We start from the raw sequence: 19307 nt of genomic DNA, 5'->3' as shown, positions 1-19307 counted from the left end.
ACAACTTTCCTTTTCATGCATTTTCCCTGCGAGATCGTGAGCCACTTGAGAACAAACTGCCTGACTTGTTCACTTACTCTACCTGCACTTCGGGCAGTGATGAGCCAATGGTAGACACTGGCTGGATGGCTAGATGGAGGATGCCGTCTGGCAGCGTGAACGGCTGACCTGGAATGGCACACTCACCTAAGCACCTGCTGTGCCCACCTGGATTTGCTGCAAACCGCCTGCAGCACTAGCCCTGCCTGTTCTGAACATGCAGGCACCATTCTTCAATACATGATTGGAAGACCCAGCCTGTAGCCCAAAGTGAGCACCATTAGTGTTTCCCAGACCCTTCCCCTGAACTCATCCAACACCAACGGGAATACACGTGTACCCTCTGGGACCTGGGGCCTTCAAGGTCTTGCCTTAACTTTGTAATTTTATGAAAACTTGATATTCTGCTCCTAAGCTATCCCCCTTTGTCTTCATATAAATTTATTTTCCCAGACCTGCAGGGTGTGTATTGTTAACAGCCTAGGGCACATAGTGTCTCTGCACACCTCTGCATGACCAGGGAGTGCCTGTGCTCTGCTCAGGAAGCACAGGGTGAAGATGTGTCCAGGAAATATTGCTGCTAACATGAAAATAACTGTAGTTGGGACAGGTAACATTAACTCCCATTAATATGGATCCTCTTATCTGATTCCCTTTTTTCAGCCAGCAAAGAATGGCCCCCAATTGAGAATGTGACAGAAGACAGGGGCCATTGATGATGGGAAGAGGAAACTGTCCAGAGTCGCCAGGACATGCAGGTCTGCTCAGGTCAGCCTGCTTGCCCCAGGTGGCAGCAAACAGGAGAAGGCGGGGTGGAAGAAACCAGAGCTGGGGTGAGAGGAGTCTAGCCAAGGCTGTTCAACGCAATGGGATGACGGTGGATATGACTGTTGATATGTGTAAGGACATTCATTCAAGTCTTTAAACATTTGTTGAATACTTACTATGGGCTAGACTCTGTACACTAGAAAATCAAAGAGGCAATTCATATTCCCAGTCCAGTGATGGTGGAAACCCCTAAGAGATCATTGCAATAAGCTATCTACTAGGTAGAAGCACAGGTGGTAGCAAAAGAATGCCCTTCATCTCAAAATGGGGATTGCAGGGGAGGCTTCCTGGAGGAGGTGATGCCTGAACTCAGTCTTAAAGGTCAAGTAGATTGTGTAATGCTTAACGGTAGGCCCAGTGTTTTTTGGCCTTTGGATGTATTTCCTTCTGCTACCAACCCCCAGTAGGAGCAAGCTCATAATTTAAATATAGAAAGTGCTCGGCAAATGCATCTAAATGAAGAAAAGCCAGAACCACATCATGAAAACTCTGTAAATCAATCAATCTCTCTCTCTCTTTCTCTCTCTCTCTCTTTCTCTCTCTCTCTCTTTCTCTCTCTCTCTCTGTCTCTCTCTCTCTCTCTCTCTCTCTCTGTCTGTCTCTCTCTCTTTCACAAACACACACTGTATCTGATTAATGGGCTGCTAACTAGAGGGTAGATAATACCATAAAAGGACAAAATGTAATGTTTTAGACAGCTTGTTGGCTCCAATGTCCCAGCTGGAATGTAGTTTGAAATATATTTATAGAGTATGAGAATAAAAGAATTGCTGAGAAAAAGACTGGTAATAATTCCTCTCTACCTCTGTTAATAATGATTACTGGGGGGTTTTCTCTCATTTATGAATCTCTTGTCATTCTTCCCTTCCATTCACTAGGCTATTTTGCTTCCATCATACTGCCATAGATACACTCATGAAAGAAGGTATCTACTAGCAGTTGGAAGGCATTCTGGTTGTTCAGTTTTGATTTTCTTTTTTTCTTTAGTTAATTATCAAGTGCTTGCTATGTAATAATTAGTGAGTAGTTAACTGGAAGCAAGAGAGAATAAAATGGGTATAATCAGATAGTGTTTTTAATGAAAAGCGTACATGTAATACTGTGGGGAAATATTACTAAATGACAAGAGATTTTATCTTTTTTTTTCTTTGGTGAGTGTTTACAAAAGGATCCATTTAAAGGCACTTATAAACTAAATCCAGGCATGTGAATTCTTTCATTTTTTAGACTCCTCCCAAGGGGAGAGCCCTGGAAGATACCAGGAGGGAGGCAGAGCCTCTAGAGATGGCTTGGGAACCCAAACCAGCCTAACTGGAGCCTGAAGGTCTATCAGTTCCCAGAGAGCAGCAAGGAAGCGGTGAGCAAGTGGCCGCAGTTGCCTGGAGAATTAGGGAATGAATAACAATGCTTTCTGGTAAATTAACCATATTACATTGTGCACGGCAAGGTGATGGAAAAACCCTGTTAAAAAGTGAATAATAATTTGCCCACATCATTTATGTAAAATGCATAATTTTCCTACTTCAGTGGACTTTACTTTGATTTAAAATATGAACAGCTCCAGGACTGTTCACCAACGCATAATTGGTGAGATAATTGAGAAGGGGAACAGGAATCAGACTGTAATCAGACAGGCCTGTGTGAGCCGCTTCACCCCCTCTGCTCACCTGCAAATGTCGGAAAATATTTGCTCATAGGTTTCTGAGGGTCTCTAAGTGAAAAGTGCGAGGCATTAATCATTGTCATTGCTATCACTAACTGTGACCTCACCATATTTGACAGGAGAAAAGCAATGCTTCATTCTATTCAGTATTTTTCTGCTCTAATTCAAATAAGTACTTGATTTTGAATTGTAGGGAAAATGGAAATGTAGCAAAGCTGTATACTTAAACCAGCAAGCAGAGAACAAAAGCAATGTGCATGCAGCCAGAGGAGACCTTGGGAGATACTGTGTTCGCCTGAGATTCTGTTTTAAAATCAAATCCAAAATGGGAACATTGTTTCAACTGTAAAAATTTTGCAGTCTATGATATCTGAAATAAAAAAACATCATGCAATCCACCTGAGTTATTGCTATGAATTATGATATTTGTTCATGACTAATGTAAGCTTTCAGAACCAGAGTGGTCAGAGGTGGGGTGGGGTCCCATAGGGAACCAGAGACCCTTCACTTCAACCATGCCCTCACCTGTCAATCATGGTTCATTTTCCTCCTCTTCTCCCATCCTCCTCCCCTGCTCCCCACACCCACTAGAACCACAGCATTTTTATTTGGATATTTACTCAGTCTCTTCCTATCTCCCCACAAGGGGCCATTATTTACTTATTAGTGCCAGCCCTTAGGTTTTGATCCTTCAGGGCAAATCTGTGGCTGATTCTGTCTGCTTCTCCTTGGTGGCCTAATCTTTCCTCCTCTATAACCCCTGCTGGCCCCCAGAGCCTGAACCTTGAACCCCCAAATCTCAGCACTTCTTATATCTTGGGTGTCCATTTGGACTGGGCCAAGGAGCCTTCCCCAGTCCTAACACTCCTCCCCACTCCTTCTTTCTCCCCCACCAACCCCTGCCCACTGGCCTAAGATTTATTAGACATGAGTTTTGTCCCTGTGCCTCCCGCCATCAGCTATAAATTGCCTTTTTGCAAATTAGAAAGAGCTACCCTACCTCAAGACACTTTGATACTATCTGCCAGAAAACTATCGTAATAAATGTGCCAAGAGGTGATGTGATTGGCGCCCCTAGAATTGTGTAGCACAGCCTGGCCCAGCTGTGTGTGACTTCCCTGTCACTGGAAATCCCTGAGCTCTCCAGGAAGCCTGTGTAACATCAGAGCCAAGGTAGATCAGTCTTGCCTCTTCATAACAGTTGGCAATTTCAAAGTCAAAATCTTGCAGCCATGATCACAAATGGCTGAGGGGCAATTTCTGAACGAGACAGAGACCCCCAGGCAGCAGTACTTATAAGAGTAAAGTGCTGTTTAATCACCCCAAGATTTGGCCAGCTGGCTGGGCAGTGATAGCCCAAACCATGCTAGGTGGGCTTGGGTGACCAGCAGATGGTGACAGCACTAGCAGAGAGAAAGACCAGGAGGAGGGTTAGCAAAGAAGCAGGAGGTAACAGATCCGGTGTGGCCTGGTGGCATGGGATGCACCTACAGACATCCATGAGAGGCTGTCTTGCCTGACTTCCTGCCTGATGTGGTGGGAAAGCATGAGTTGCAAGTCTGGACCGGTTTAGGTTCAATCCACAATTCTATCACTGTATGACTTTGGACAAGTTACTTCACATCTCTAAGCCTCTTTGCCTCAGTCCCCTCGTAAGTAAAATGGGCTCTTCCAAAAACTAAAGTAAGATGCACACAGCATTAGTGTAGTGCTTGGTCTATGGCAGTCATTTAGTCTGTGTGGGCTACTTCCCTTTACTTCCAGTCTGTCTTTCACACGGCGGAAAGTAACCTAAAATCACAGCTTTGATGGTGTTGTTCTCCTCCTCCATAAACAGGATGGCTCCCACTTCTTCATGGAAGAAGACATGATTGGAAGGCCTGCCCAGCCCACACCCCTTTAGTTAAATTTCCCCCACACTGTACCTATTAAAGGCCATGTGTGTACCATGTGGCCTTCTCCCCAGCAGAACAGCCAGGGGCAGATGCCTGGCCGGGAGGAACCAATTCATTGACTGGCCACTAGCTAAATGGAATTGTCTCCCTCGAGTTGGAGCAAGAATCAAGAGGCTACAGTGATGGATGCTTGGCCTACAGGTTAGGTTGAGCCAGGCCGAGTGGGCTCAGTGGGGAAGCAGAGGACACGGTCTGCAGAGGGAAACATGGCTGGAGGTCATGGGCCATGGGAGAGAAAGCTAAAAACCACCGCTGCCCACGCTCTCGTGGCCCATCTCGACCTCCTAAGAAGCATTTCCACGAGATTCCTCAAACCCTTGCAGTACACCGTCTCATCACTTAACTAACGCAAGGTTGTTTTAGGCCTCTGACGTTGAGCTCCCCTGTTTGGCCAGCCTCACCTCTACCATCACTCCCATCCCAGGTCCTGACATGAATTGTCGACAGCTCCTCCAGCGAGCGCGGCTCCAGTCTCCTCCCCTGGCTGGGAGTGTTCTTTTGCCCTCTTTCCTCCTCTTACCAGCCTGTCCATTCTTTGAGGCCCAGCTCAAACATCTCCTTCCCATGAAACCCTCCCTGATCCCTCAATTATGTGGTGGCTCCCTCCCAAAAACGGCTGCGCCCGGCTTCTGGTCTCTCCACAGTGTTCACTGCATGCTTCTCCCCAAGTTTTCTTCCTTGCCTCTGTGCTCACTGAGGGTAGGAACTTGGCACACATTAGACACCCAGATATTAACTGACTTTAATCCAATTGTTAGAATCCTAAAATATGATCTCAGTTTCTTTAAAAGGAGTATTTTGCCAATATGAGACATTGTTTGTTCAAATGGAAATGCATTTAGATGAAAAGGATGAAGATCAAAGGGCATTTTTTTTGGCCAGGAGTACTCAGTCTTAGAGACCCAACTAAACGGTGGACATTTTATTTCCTGACTTGATTGGAACCATAACACTGGATTTGGTGCTGTAATATAAACCCTGCTGAAACTTTTAGCCTGGTGAAAAGTCTGTCGCCCCTTTACTGGAAGTATGAGGATTGCTCAAGCACCCGTGCCCATGGCTGGAACTGGCTAATAAGCCTGGAAGGCAGACGTGGAAGAAGATTCCCTGGTTGATGTGGAACCTGCAGAGCCGGGCGCTCAGTTGGCATTACAGGCACACCCAGCTTCAAGTGTATCAGGAAAGGGTGTGGCTGTATTGCGTGTGGACACATGTCCACTGAGGTTCAAGCTCCTGTGAACTCATGTCGAGAATTGAAAGCAGCTGTTCATGTCAATGGTGCTTGAAACAATAGCTGCATTTTGCAAACGCTTGAGAATTTCCCCTTCAGAATCTTGACTTCAGCTGCGGGCCTGGAGGCTCCCCCTGGGCCGCTCTCGCCCGCTGTTCTCCCAGCTTGAGCCACTGGGGGTCTGACTGCCCCAGGCTGCCCCTGGAAAAGGGGGCTGGGTTTTGGGTTCTAATAGGTCATGGGGTAAGCCAAGCCCTTGCCCCTGAGCAGAAGGAGGAAGGGAGGCTCCCAACCGCCGTAGCAACGTCCACTTTCTCACAGTGCCCTCTGACCCTTCCCACGCTCTCTGAACAAACCCCAATCAGAGTAACCTAAAACCGCACAGTTCCAAAACCTGCCTGTGCAGGACCTAAGAGGATCTTTCAAAATGCAAGTTTCCGGGCCCCTCCTGAGACTTGATGAATCAGGCTCGCCTGGGCAGGAGGCCCAGGAACTTGTCATCAAGCACGAATGCCGTTTCGTCCTCTCACCTTCCTCCCACTGGAAACGTGCGGCAGCAAAGCTGAGTGACAGTTCTCTGGGTTCCTTTTAAGTCCCACTCGCCTCAGCCCCAGCAGCCCAGATACGGGAGGCTCCCGCTCCCAACTGTGGTCTGGGCAGCCTGGCACCCATGTCAGTCTGCCCCTGCTGGCAGGGAGGGACACCAGCGGGGTTGGTGAGCAGAGCACCTCAGGGCACACCTGCAGGTGCTCCCCTCCAGGTAGAACACAGAGCAGTCTCAGCCCTGGGACTTCAATTTTAGAGAAGCCAACCAGGCCAGGCCAGGTGGGTCTGGCCGGACTCAACCCCTGAGAAAGCAAGTCCCTGCAACGAGTCCCTGCGGTCAGTCTCCTGGGAGCAGCCCCGAAGTTGGCCTGGGCTTTGGGGAACAGGACCACCTGACTCCTGCCCTCCTGGGGTGAGATGCCAACTTTGCAGCTCTTCTCCCACTTGATAGGGGGCTACAGGGCCAAGCATCAGCCTAGACCTCAACCCCAGCACTTCAAAGAGGCACCGCCCTGTTGGATTGGATGAACCGGACCCCCAGCAGAGAGTTCCAGAAGATCGCAGACTTACAGGCACAAGGGACTATTTTTCAGGGTCAGCTCCGGGTTTTGTAGATGAAACTAGTCAAAAAATACATTGAATGTACATCTGAAACTAATATAATCAATATAAGATTGAATACCGACTATACTTAAAAAAATAATTAAAAAAAAAAAATACATTGAAAACTCCCATTGACTTCATCCCTGCCCCCACCTCCGCCTTTTCACAATGTCTCCATGTGAAGTGTTCCTGGGCTGGCCACAGGTAAGGGATGCCCATCTCACTGTTCATGCCCTCTTTTGATAAAGGCAGGTACTATCTCAAGTACCTGCTCTTACTCTTCAGAAACTCAAATGTGCTTCCCCAGAGGTGGGATGGAACCACGGAGGGATGGATGCCAGCAACTAACAGGGACTTTCTCCAGAAGCTGAATGACTCCAGAGCTTCCGTGCCCCATTTGGCTTTCCTCAAACTGAAATCCCTCCAGTGAAGCTGTCTTCCACCTGCCCACTGGCAGGGGAAATCCTGTAGTTCGTCTTGGGCCCGGCTGGTCAGGTTATCAGCTCTTACCCTGGCTGCTGCTGCTGCTGCTGCTGCTGCAGGCAACTGAGAGGACAGTCTGACATTTTTGTTAACAGCAGATTCCTGGGCTCTTCTGATCCTTGGATGAGACCCAGAAATCTATGTTTTTAAATACATGAAATTTTTCCTTTTGATGGACACATGTCCAAAATCATATGTTGAAGTCCTAAATCCTGGTACCTCAGAAAGTAACTGTAATGCGTCAAAACATAATGTGTATTAGAGTGTTTCTAAACCCATAATAATAGGTTATGGACAAAATAATTTTTAAATAATTTAAACAGCTAATTGAGACATAATTCACATAACCATACAATTCAGTCATTTAAAGTGAACAATTTGCCCTGGCTGATGTGGCTCAGTTGATTGGGTGCCAGCCTGCAAACTGAAAGGTTGCCAGTTCCATTCCCAGTCAGGGCGCATGCCTGGGTTGCCAGCCTAGTCCCCAGCTGGGGGTGTGTGAGAGGCAGCCAATCACTGTATCTCTTGTACATCAAAGTTTCTCTCCCTCTCTTCCTCCCTTCCTTCCCTTCTCTCTAAAAATAAACAAATAAAACCTCTTAAAAATTTAAGTGAACCATTCAATTGGCTTTTTGTATATTCAGAGTTGTACAATCATCACCACAATAAATTTTATAGCATTTTCATTACCTCAAAAGAAACTTCAGACCCCTTAGCCATCGCCGACCCCTCCCCCATTCTCTTTTCATCCCGTTAGCCCTAATCAACCACTAATCTATTTTCTATCTCCACAGATTAGCCTATTCAGGGCATTTCATTTAAATGAAATCATACAATATGTGGTCATTTGTGACTGGCTTCTTTCACTTAGCATAATGCTTTCAAGTTTCATCCATGCTCTAACATTTATGGGTACTTTTTTATTGCCGAATAATATCCTTGAATGGATATACCACATTTTATTTATCCATTCACTTGTTGATAAACATTTCGGTTGTTTCTGCTTTTTGCCTATTGTGAATAATGCCGCTATGAACATTCTGTTACAAGTTTTTCTGTGGACATATGTTTTCAATTCTCTTAGGTATATACTTAGGAGTAGAATTGGTAGGTCATATGGTAACTCTGTTCTTAACCACTTGAAAATACTAAAGTTTTATTTAAATTACTGTTATTCAAACTAAATAATCAATGAGAGATATTCCATCTTTATGGATTAAAAACTTAATAATATTAAGATATCAGTTCTCTACATCAGTCAAGATCATCCCAATCAAAATCCCAGCAAAAATTTTTATGGAAACTGACAACAAGCTTCTAAATGTGTAAGGAAATACAAAGGACTTAGACCAGGTAAAACCAGTTTGACTAGGCATAATGAAGTTGCAGAATTTACACTACCAGATTTGAAGACTTACTATAAAACTGTGAAACAGAGAGTTATTGGGGCAAGGGTAATAATAGACTAATGGAACAGAATAGACTTCAGAAACAGATGCATACATACAGGGGTGGGCAAGAGTAGGTTTATAGTTGTAATACAAATATATAATATAATAATTAATTTAAAAATAATACACAAATAAACTCTGTATTTTATCTACTCACAACTGTTAACCCATTTTTGCCCATCCACGTGTATAATCACTTGATTTGCAGCAAAGGCACCACTGCAATTCGACACGAAAAGGGTCGTCTTTTCAATGTAATGGTGCCAAGTCATCTGCAAATCCATGTGGGGAAAAAAATGAACTTTCACACTTACACCATATCATTAATTTGAAGGTGGATCATATTCCTAAATAGGAACAAGCCTCTAGAGGAAAACCGAATATCTTCATGACCTTAAAGTAGGCAGAGATTTCTTCAGAAGATTTCAACTATTAAAGCATAAAAACTGAACCGTATTAAAAATAAGAATTTCTGTTCATCAAAAACACCATTAAGCAAGTGTATAGGCAAGTCACAGACTTGGAGAAGGTATCTACAATACATACGTCTTACCAAGTTCTCATAGCCAGAATATATAAGGAACTACAAATCTGTAAGAAAAGAGAACTATTTTAAAAATGGGCAAAAGACTTGAACAAGCCCTTTACAAAAGAGGATATCCAGATGGCCACTAAGCATAGGAAAAGGTACTCAACAGCATTACTCATCAAGAAAAGGAAAATTAAAATTACAGTGGGAGAGCACTGCACAGCTGACAGCAGCAGGACTGACAATATCAGTGCTGGATGTGGGGCAACAGTGGGAGGACAGATTTATTCCACCACTTTGGAAAACCAGCAGTAAAGTTTACCATATGCCTGCTACCCAATGTCCCAGCAATTCTGCTCTTAGGTATATATCCAAGAGAAATTAGTGCCTATGCCCACAAAAAGATATGTACATGAATATTCATAGCAGGCAACTTTATTCATAATAGCTAAAAACTGGAAACTGTCCAAATGTTGATCAACAGAATGGATCAATGAATTGTGAATAAATTCATACAGTGGAATATACTACACAGCAATAAAAAAAGAACAAGCTATTAATATACACCATAATATGGGTAAAATCTCAAAATTATAATGCAAGTAAAAAAAGCCAGACGCAAGAGTACATTTTGTATGATTCCATTTTTATGAAGTTCAAAAACAAGCAGAACTAATCAGTAGTGATGAAAGTTAGCCTAGCAATTATCTTGGGGTTGGGGTATATTAACTAGGAGAGGACACGGAGGAAGCTTCCCGAGTGAAGGAAATGTTCTAAATCTTGATCAGGTTGGTGGTTACATTGGCATATGCATAAGGAAAAATCCACTGAGCTGTACGCTTAAGACTAGTGCACATTGCTGAATGTAATTTTTCCTCAATTTTAAAAAGTTGGGAAAGACTGCTCATATTAAAAGAACTTTATACTGACTTAAATGTAAGTGTGCTCTCTTTTGGGGGGCATGGCAGATGGAGTGTTTAACTTCTCAGAGCCTCATTTTCTCACCTATAGAGATAAGACCTACCTCAGGCATGTTAATTTATAATGAGTTACTATATAGAAAATAATATGTTTTTTAACTTCCCTTCCTCAGTGTTCCCATCTATAAAATGGGTATAAAAGCATTAACTATCACACATCAGAAGATAATTCATGTTAAGCACTAAGAATAGTGTCTGAGACAGGAAGCCTTCAATAAATGCTTATAGTAGCAGTTTTCAATGCTCTTGTCAACATTATGGATATGGACTAGATTAACTGCAAGGGGCCACTCCATTGTTGTAAGCATCTATAAATAAGTGAAAGCCAGGGAGATTGGGCAGGTGACCTATGATTCCTGTGAGAGGGCTGAGGTAGAAACACAGGTCCCTTGACTGCCTGCCCAGAGGTCTTTCCACCCCATGCTGCCTAAACAAAAGGGAGGAATCTAGGGACATATTGATGCTGCACTGATTTTTTTTGTGTGTGCCGGGCCTCCTGTGTCTGCCAATAGATTTTCTATGTTCATGAAGCATCAGCGGTCTCAAGCATGGAGAGGAAAAGGACTTAATCTCTTTTTCTTCCCCTACAGGTTCTTACACAATGACTACTTCCTCCTAAATCAATCCCTGATATGCCATGTTCTGTTCTAAACACTTTACACATAGTAAGTCTATTATTTGCATTTCATAGTTGAGAAAACAAGGTGGCTAAGTGACTTGTTCAAACCCTAATAAAGTGGGGGGAGCCAGGAACTGAGTGCTCACTGCTTCAGGCCAGAATCCACTCTCCTAATCTCTGCACCTGACACCTCCTCTAGTGTGGGCTGAGTTTGCACAGGAGCGGTTCTGGGTCAGAAGTCCCTCCTTGCAGCACTTGGCCTCCTCTTTCTGCACCTCCTTTTTGGGATGGAAGGATCCACAGCAGCAGCAGCATCCCAGGTCTTCCCCAGAGGAGAGTTCGCAGCCCCAGAGGCACTGAGCGTCCTCTGTGGCCACATCCCATCCCCCAACCTGCAAAGCTGACTCTATGGCTGGCGTTGGGGACATTCTGGGTCTAACCCAGACTTCACATTTTTTTAGGGTGTCACTCCCTTCCTCCAACATCTGCCCTACTCCCTTGGCCTCCCTTTCACCTTTCCAAGCCCTGCATCCACTTTTTTTCCTTTTTCCTTTTGTTTTTTGAGCATAATGATTTGAAACATCTTCGGCAGCCTAGCAGTTGCCACAAGCCAGCCTGTCAGGGCTCATTTGGTCTGGGGCTTAGGCATGTGAAAAGCTCTCAGCTCTGCAGGCTCCAGGTCCCTCACGTTCAAAATTGTCAACATGTGCAGCCCTATCAAATAAAAAACAAAGCCGAAAATGTGGATTCTGTAGCAAATCTGGGAATTTCAATGTAAAAAAACCCTAAAATGTTTTGATTCAGTGAGTTCGTTTGGAGATTATTTATCCTAAACCAGAATTCTAAAATAGAACCGCACAACCACATGGGGAGGAATAACATTGTCAGGCCCCCAACCCACTCCACCTCACTTCATCCACTGCTGTCCCTCTGGAGTTCATCACAACCTCCAGAAAAGCGTCTGTTTGGGGTTAGAGGGTGCTGCCTTCAGCAGAATCCATGGGCATGGGCATCTGTACCAGGGTCTGACCTTGGACCTTCTGCAGAATCTCATTCTGTGGCCTGTTATGCCACAAAGGCCTCCAGCTGATATAATTTGCAATTCAACAGTGGGGTGAATGGGTCTTAAAGCAGACCAGCCTCACTGCCTGTCACCCAGGAAACCATGCTCTTTCCAGACTCAAATTCATGGCCATACTACATGAACTTTACACAGTGCCAAGCTACTGTTAAAAGTGATTCACTCACAAGGTGCCCGATCACAGGAGGCAGACCTTTGGCCGACATGTGCTAACCCCATGGGCATCACATAAACACACTACCTGCAAGTCTGAGCAGTCAGTTCCCAGAGGACTTTGAAGCACAGAGGTCTGAGGTGATGCTTCCCTCAGGCTGAGGGTACCAAGGTGTCTCCCATTGCTTTGAAGCCTGACAGCCTAATAACAGGAGAGGCCACAGAAGTGGATCTCACTTGTTGTTATAGATGGTAGAAAACACTTGTGCAATATTCTTCCTTTTTAACCAATACACACCCAAAAAGAGTTCCAACATACTGAAAGGAAAAGATGAAGGGAAACAAATGTATGTGTGCGTGTGTGTGTGTGTGTGTGTGTGTGTGTGTGACAATGAATTTCCTAAATATTTGCAGAGGGGACCAAATCTGCCTCTGCTCTTTGATGAACAGGGAGAGAAGAGGCCCCTGGAAGAGGTCCAGACCTTGAGCCCGATGCACTGGGACAAGTTCTCTGCGCACTGATGTCAACTGCAGGTCTCCATGTCAACAACCGACTTTGTGGTTTGTACCAACAACTCACTCTCAGAAGTGAGAAAAATGTGCCCTGATGTTCATCTTCAGGGAGTCTTTGTTCTGTTCAGTAGAGAGCCCTCATTGCCACGTTTTGCCCTGCACAGTGGATTATGGGAAATGACTCTGGGACTCTGAAATACCACACTTATGAGACACATTACCAAAGGAAATATGATATCCAGCTTCCTTGTTCTGATAAGCTAAAACAAAAAGGATGATGGGTATTATCCCTCTGCTATTTAACTTTCAGACTGAGGTTGTCCCCAAGCTGCAGTTTGCCCAGTGTATCAGTCAGAGAAATAAACACTAGCTGCAGTAACACAACTCCCAGAAGGCTTAGAGGTTTAACACAATTTAGTCCCATTCTAGTCTAATGTGGGTTGAACAGCTCTCCTGAGCATCTCCTCTGAGCTGTACTCAGGCTCTATCCCTCTTCTGATACCACCACCCGCTAAAGCTTCTTTGGAGCCCTCTCCTGGGTCCTCTGCCTTCATCTGGATATCAGTGAAGGCATAGTGAACTGATGGCCTAAAGGTACATGCATGTTAGGGGCCAGATCTAGAAATAGCATTTATTATTTCTTCTCATATTCCATTGACCAGAACTTGTTGCATGCTCCACCTAGAAGCAAGAAGCCTGGGGAGTGTTGTCTCCTCGTGTGCTTGAAAAAAGAAATGGAATTAGTGGGAATGTAGCCACTTGCAGCCGCATCTAGGAACGGAGGAGTTCCAGGCCTGACAGCACCCCTGTCCTACCTAGAAGCAACACCGAACAATCCCACTCACCGGGTATACATTTATGTCACCTACATGGTGTGATTTCTGAACTGTTAGAAAGCCCTCCTGCTCTGACATACCTACTCTAGCCTGTCTATTCTGGAACTCTACCTGGATCTTTTAAAATGTGTGCCAGTTATCAACCCACTGCCTCTTAGCTCCAACTCTATCCTTCAGTACCTGCTCTTCAAAAATAGATCTATACCCTTTAAATATTTTCCTTTTGCACCTGGCACAACATTAAGGTTTGTCAATGGAGGATGCTGAAGAGACACTGTAGGAGGAAGGGGTTTTCTGTCCTCGTTCTCTTAGGCTTGCTTGGTAGACTCCTACAGCCTAGCAGGCTCTTGCGGCCTCGGTGGCCCCTCCAGTACCTGGCCACTGTAATACATGGCGGCCACCAGCACCCAGTGGCTAGCAGCTTCCCTGACACTTCCCCCACCTCAGGTGGTTTTTTAGCAGAGTGCCTCTGGTGAACTGTCTTCCTGTGATCAGCTTTTCCTGACACCCTAGAAAGCAGATGTCCAGCAAATCCCACCAGTGCAACATCCAAGAGCCTCCTCTGCCGTCCTACGGGCCACAGCTGTGCCGTCTTCAACACGTCTGAAGCTGAAGCTGGGAGAGCTCTTCCTTGGGCATTCCACCTCAGCTTTAAGGGCAGCTGTTGTTCCTTATCTGCCATTCCTGTATTCTCTAGAATTCTCTTTTACTCCTTACTAGCTCTCTGTTATTTAATCTCCTATTCTTGTTAATGATTCTTCATATTATACTTCCCTTGGCCAAGTTACTGTGTAGATTCTCTCTCTTGAGTGGATCCAGAATGATATGGAATGCAAATGTCCTTGGGGTAGAATTCACAAGAAATCAATGACACTTTAGTATAAAATAGTTGGTAGTGTTTTTTTTCTGGCACCTAGAGAGCAGTACGTGCCTTGGAGCTGAGAGAGGGGACAGTAAGAAGAAAGACCCAGCAAGGGATGATGGGAAAACCCTAATGACAAACTGCCTATTTCAGTTTTGCAATGGACTGACTGTAGGTGTTAAGTGTTACATACTCTTTATTTCAATATAGCACATCTCTGGTTCCCCAGAGTCAGCCTAATAGCACCAGAAATACAATGAAAGAACTAGTTGGGGGTTTTTGTCTGTTTGTTTGGTTGGTTGGTTTTTGTGAAGCAGCAACTCTCCTACTTTGATAAGTTCAGTACATTCTTTCCTTTGTTGTTTCATTTCTTAATCACACATAAAACTGTGTTGCTGTATAAGACAAAGAGAGGAGAGTTCTGGACATTTTATTTCTTTGAACGGAGCCTGGCTACTCCCTGGGTGTACATCAGACATCAGACAGGACATTATCACCTTATAGCTGCAAGAGAAACATGAATCACAGCCACGGACACTGTCAGACAATGAAACGGCGCAGCTGAGGAGGCTGGTGCTGCCTGTCTCTGGGGGTTGTTAAAAATAGGATGGCAGTTGAGTCTTTAGGAGGTACAAGTGTGGTCTTGATTAAAAACTTGAGTAAGAACCAAGACAACAAAGATCCCTTCCAACTTAAAAAAAAAAACAACCTTTTTTTAATCAGAGTAATATATCTGCACCATTAAAAAAAAATGGCACAGAGGATCTAGTGAGAAAAATCAACAGTCCTCTCTCTTACCTCCCTTCTCCCAAATCCACTAACTCCCGCTCCTCCACTCTCTTCATGGGGTTAAACCTCTTCCTTATTCTTTCTTTATCATTTTAATAGGTCCTTGGGAGGGAGCAGAGAGAAACCCATGTGCTACATGCATTGTCTTGAAAAATAAACCTTCCTCTGAACATTGACTCATTTTTTTCCTTAGGCAAAAGCATAAGAGACAGAACCCAGTGTTCTGAGAATTCTCTGAAAATGCGTATACAGTAGTCCCTCTGTATATCACGGTTTACTTATCGCGGCCTCACTGTATCACAGGATTTTTAAAAATATATTTAATTACCGTGGATTTTTCGCTATATTGCGAGATTTGTGGTACTGTACATGTATGTAGTTAAAGTTACGTAGGTTTAAGAGTGTAGAATATGTTTAAGAACATAAGTAGTGTTTATAAAAGTGGGGAAAAGGTTAATAAGGGACTGGGAACGGTTTCTAAGTGTGTGGGAATGGTTTATAAAGCCTTAAAATCTATGTCGTCGGCAGCCGTCCGTCTCGAGAGACGATGGTGTAGCTTCTTAAGAGTCTATCTGCACCGCCGAGAATGGCTGTGCAGTCCAACTCGGGAGTGACACGGTATCTGTCTCCTCCCGTGTTGAATCGACATCTTGCGATGACGCTGGAGTGTCCTCTCCAGTGGAGCTAAAGCTACAGAGCCTGGGCAGGGTGATATGGAGGGTCTGCTGTTGCCCATGCAGCAGACCCCCCCTCTCTTCGCAGCTGAAGGGTCCAAGGGAAAGACGGAGTCAATACAGCTTGGCTTCAGGTGCGCCGCAGGAGTTGCCGGTGTTAACTACAACGTCAAACCGCCTTAGGGACTCCGGCTCCGGATTTTCTGTCGGGGTTTACTCCCTTAGCCTTTCCCCTGAAGAGGTATGCCGCAAGGCAGCGGAGGTTTTTTGGAGTCAGAGTTTTCCTTCTCTGATGTGCCCTGACTGGAAGATCGAACCAGCGACACTTAGCTCGCAGGCCGACGCTCAATCCACTGAGCCAAACCAGCCAGGGCTTAAAATCTATGTAAACACTAAAATAAATGCAAGGTTCCTACTTCGCGAATTTTCACCTATCATGGGGGCATCTAGACGTAATACCCGCAATAAGTGAAGGAATACTATATAGATGTGTGTCATTTAAGCCCGTAATGGAAACATCCCTCTTTCATCTAGGCTAGTCCTTTTGACCTTCTAGATATTTCTCTATCCTCTTGGCCACTTGGATTCAGAACCCAGGCTTTTTGTGCTCATCCATGTGTTACTCTTTGGACAAACATTACTTGAACATCTACAGTTTAACGAAACTTTTGATATAAGTAAACCATTACAATAGCAGATTGTAATGTTATTATCAGAATGAAAACAGCAATATTTCACATAGTATATTGACTATGGCCTCAAAGTGCTCTGCCCTGTGAAGAGAGCCAAAGTGGTAAAGTGGCTAGTACCTAGTGGCTGTGGTGTGGATGGTCACAGCATGTCCTCCTCTCCCCAGGACAGTTGTCCCCTCTCACAGCCACTCACCCCTCAGCTGGCACCTCCTGCTAACACCCAACCCCTCTGCCCTTTCTGACGGGAAAATGGAGGGCTGGGTGATGCATCAAACAGAAAAATTAGTCTAAATTGATCTTTATCCAAGTTACCGCTAGTTAATCCCAACTGCACTTTTCCCACCTGCGGTAGCACCGCGCATGATCCTGCCTGACCTGCTCTGAGAAGCTGAAGCTGTGTTTTAATTAGTCAGCACCACATTCAAGCTCCTATATGCTTATGGCCACTAGTCTATCATCTTTGTTTATTAACAATTGTTTCAAAGGTTGCTAAGCAGACAACACCTACAGATCGAGCCTTTATCTGGGTGGGTGTTAGCATCAGGGGAAGAGCTGGGACATTTACTGCACAAAAAAATGTCTTCCGAACTCCTTAGCACATAATACATTTTAGCAATCAGAGCCGGAATCCAAAAGCATAATAAAGAAAGGCAAGTGAAAATGCTTATAGTCGTCATATTTTAAATGCCTGTTTCCTGCCAATCTTACATCCGTTTCCAGAGAAGTGAAAGTTGCCCACTTTGCCAGCGCCTCTGTCAGCTGCCAGCTGTTACTTCCCTGCAAAAAGGGTCAGAAGGCGGCTGGTAGCTAATAGCCAGCCAGAAGCTGCGAGTAGGAGCCGTCCCTTGTGGGGTTTAGATGCTGGATGATTGTCAGCCAAGAGCTACCAGTTCTGGTTTGATAAAAGCTAGCTATAGATTTCAAACCATCTTTTTTTTTTCTTTTTCCATTTGTGCTCTGAAATTGTCATGCACTCCAAATAGAAGTCTGCGAGCATGAGGGCCTTTGTTCTGCCTTGTTAGGCACCAGCGGTTAGAGTCCTCTCTAGACAGTCACTTTGCAGGGAGGGCCAGGGCTGTGAGAGGAAGCGAGGTGAGGTGGGAGGAGAGGGGTCGGGGCTGGATGAGCTACACAATGCCTGATGGCACACGTGCCACCATGAGTGAGAATGGACCAGGCAGAGAGGATTTCATGCTTGGTCTGAGAGACACGCTCAGACTCTCCGGCTGTTTCTGCAATGGCCGCGGGGGTGGGGTGGGATGTGCTTGTAAGTTAGAATCAGAATTTATTGACTGTAGCCCCCTGAAATGAAATGAGTCACCAGCTCGATGCGCTGGGCATGAAATCCAAATCTCAAGCTGCCTTAAGGCTCCCAACTGTTCCCACAGGCCAGCAATCAAGAATTACCTTCCCTGAGCTGCAGTATGGAACTCAGCTCTGTTGATTTCAGGGGGCCGGGGGAGGGGAAGGGGGAAGCAGGAATTCTCTACAACAGTGTGCTTTACATTCAGATGCTGAGGGGCTGTCGTGTGCAATGCATCATCGGTGAAAAATAAACACCCAGCAGAAGCCGGCTTTGAGTTAAGGCGAGTGCACAATAAATTTCAACCGGTTAAATTAATCGCTCGCTGCTTGTTGTGAATATTAATCCCAGGGAAGGAGCTGGATTCAACCCAATCAAAAGACAGGTGAAAACTGAAAACAGCAAAACATTTGGGACCTTTAGCAGGAAGGCTTACCTGAGAGCCAAGCGTTGATGCTGAGTCCCAAAGAGAAGCAGAATGTGAAAAACAGCCCCTCCTTTGCAGGCACAGCTGTGCAATTGTAACCAGCTCACCCTGCCCTCAGCCATCACCTGTCCCCTCTAGGGCTCTCCAGGGACTTGTATGGAGAAGGGTCTTACCTGAGGGTATAGAAGATGAAAGAGCCAAGACTCCCGGGGTTTTTTTTTATTGTGGTAAAGTATATATATTTTAACCATTTCCAAATATACAGTTCATTCACATTATGTATATTCATATTGCTGTGCAGAGATCACCTCTACCAATTTCCAGAATCTTTTCATCATCCCAAACAGAAACTCTGCCACCATGAAACAGTGGCTCCCCATTCTCCCTTCTCCCAGCACCCAAAACCTCTCTTCTTCTTTCTGTCTCCATAAATTTGACCTCATATAAGTGGAATCATATAATATTTGTTCTTTTGTGTCTGCCAAATTTCACTTAGCACAATGCTGTCCAAGTTCCTTTATGGTCTATCATGTATCAGTACTTTATTTCTTCTTAAGGCTGAATAATATTCCGTTTTATGGCTATACCACATTTTGTTTATTCACTCATCTATCGATGAACATTTGGCTTGTTTTCACCTTCTGACTGCTATGAATAAATCTGCAATAAGCATGGTGTATAAATATCTGTTCAAGCCCCTGCTTTCAATTCTTCTGGGTACATACCCAGAAGGAAAGAATTGCTGGGTCATATGTTTGACTTAAAAAAAAAAAAAAGAAAAAAAACCAAACTGTTTTCTAATTTGCTGTTAATATTCCTAAAATTTCTGATGTAACAGAAAGAAAAAAATCATTATGAAAGATAAGCTGATGCTCCCTTTTGGCATATAGGAAACAGTCCTGATCTTGGTGGCAGGTGGCTGTTTATGGGATGACCCTGATGGGACACAGTGGGCTGTGGAAGATGAGATCCATTAGTGGTCAGGAAGGAGAGACTTATCCCCGAGAGACGGAACTAGATGGGACTGCCTGATAAAGCTTCAAGAATGGT

Source organism: Furipterus horrens, unplaced genomic scaffold, assembly GCF_987537825.1.
Source record: "Furipterus horrens unplaced genomic scaffold, mFurHor1.1.pri manual_scaffold_6, whole genome shotgun sequence".
Taxonomy (NCBI): Eukaryota; Metazoa; Chordata; class Mammalia; order Chiroptera; family Furipteridae; genus Furipterus; species Furipterus horrens.
Note: the sequence above shows the minus strand (reverse complement) of the source record.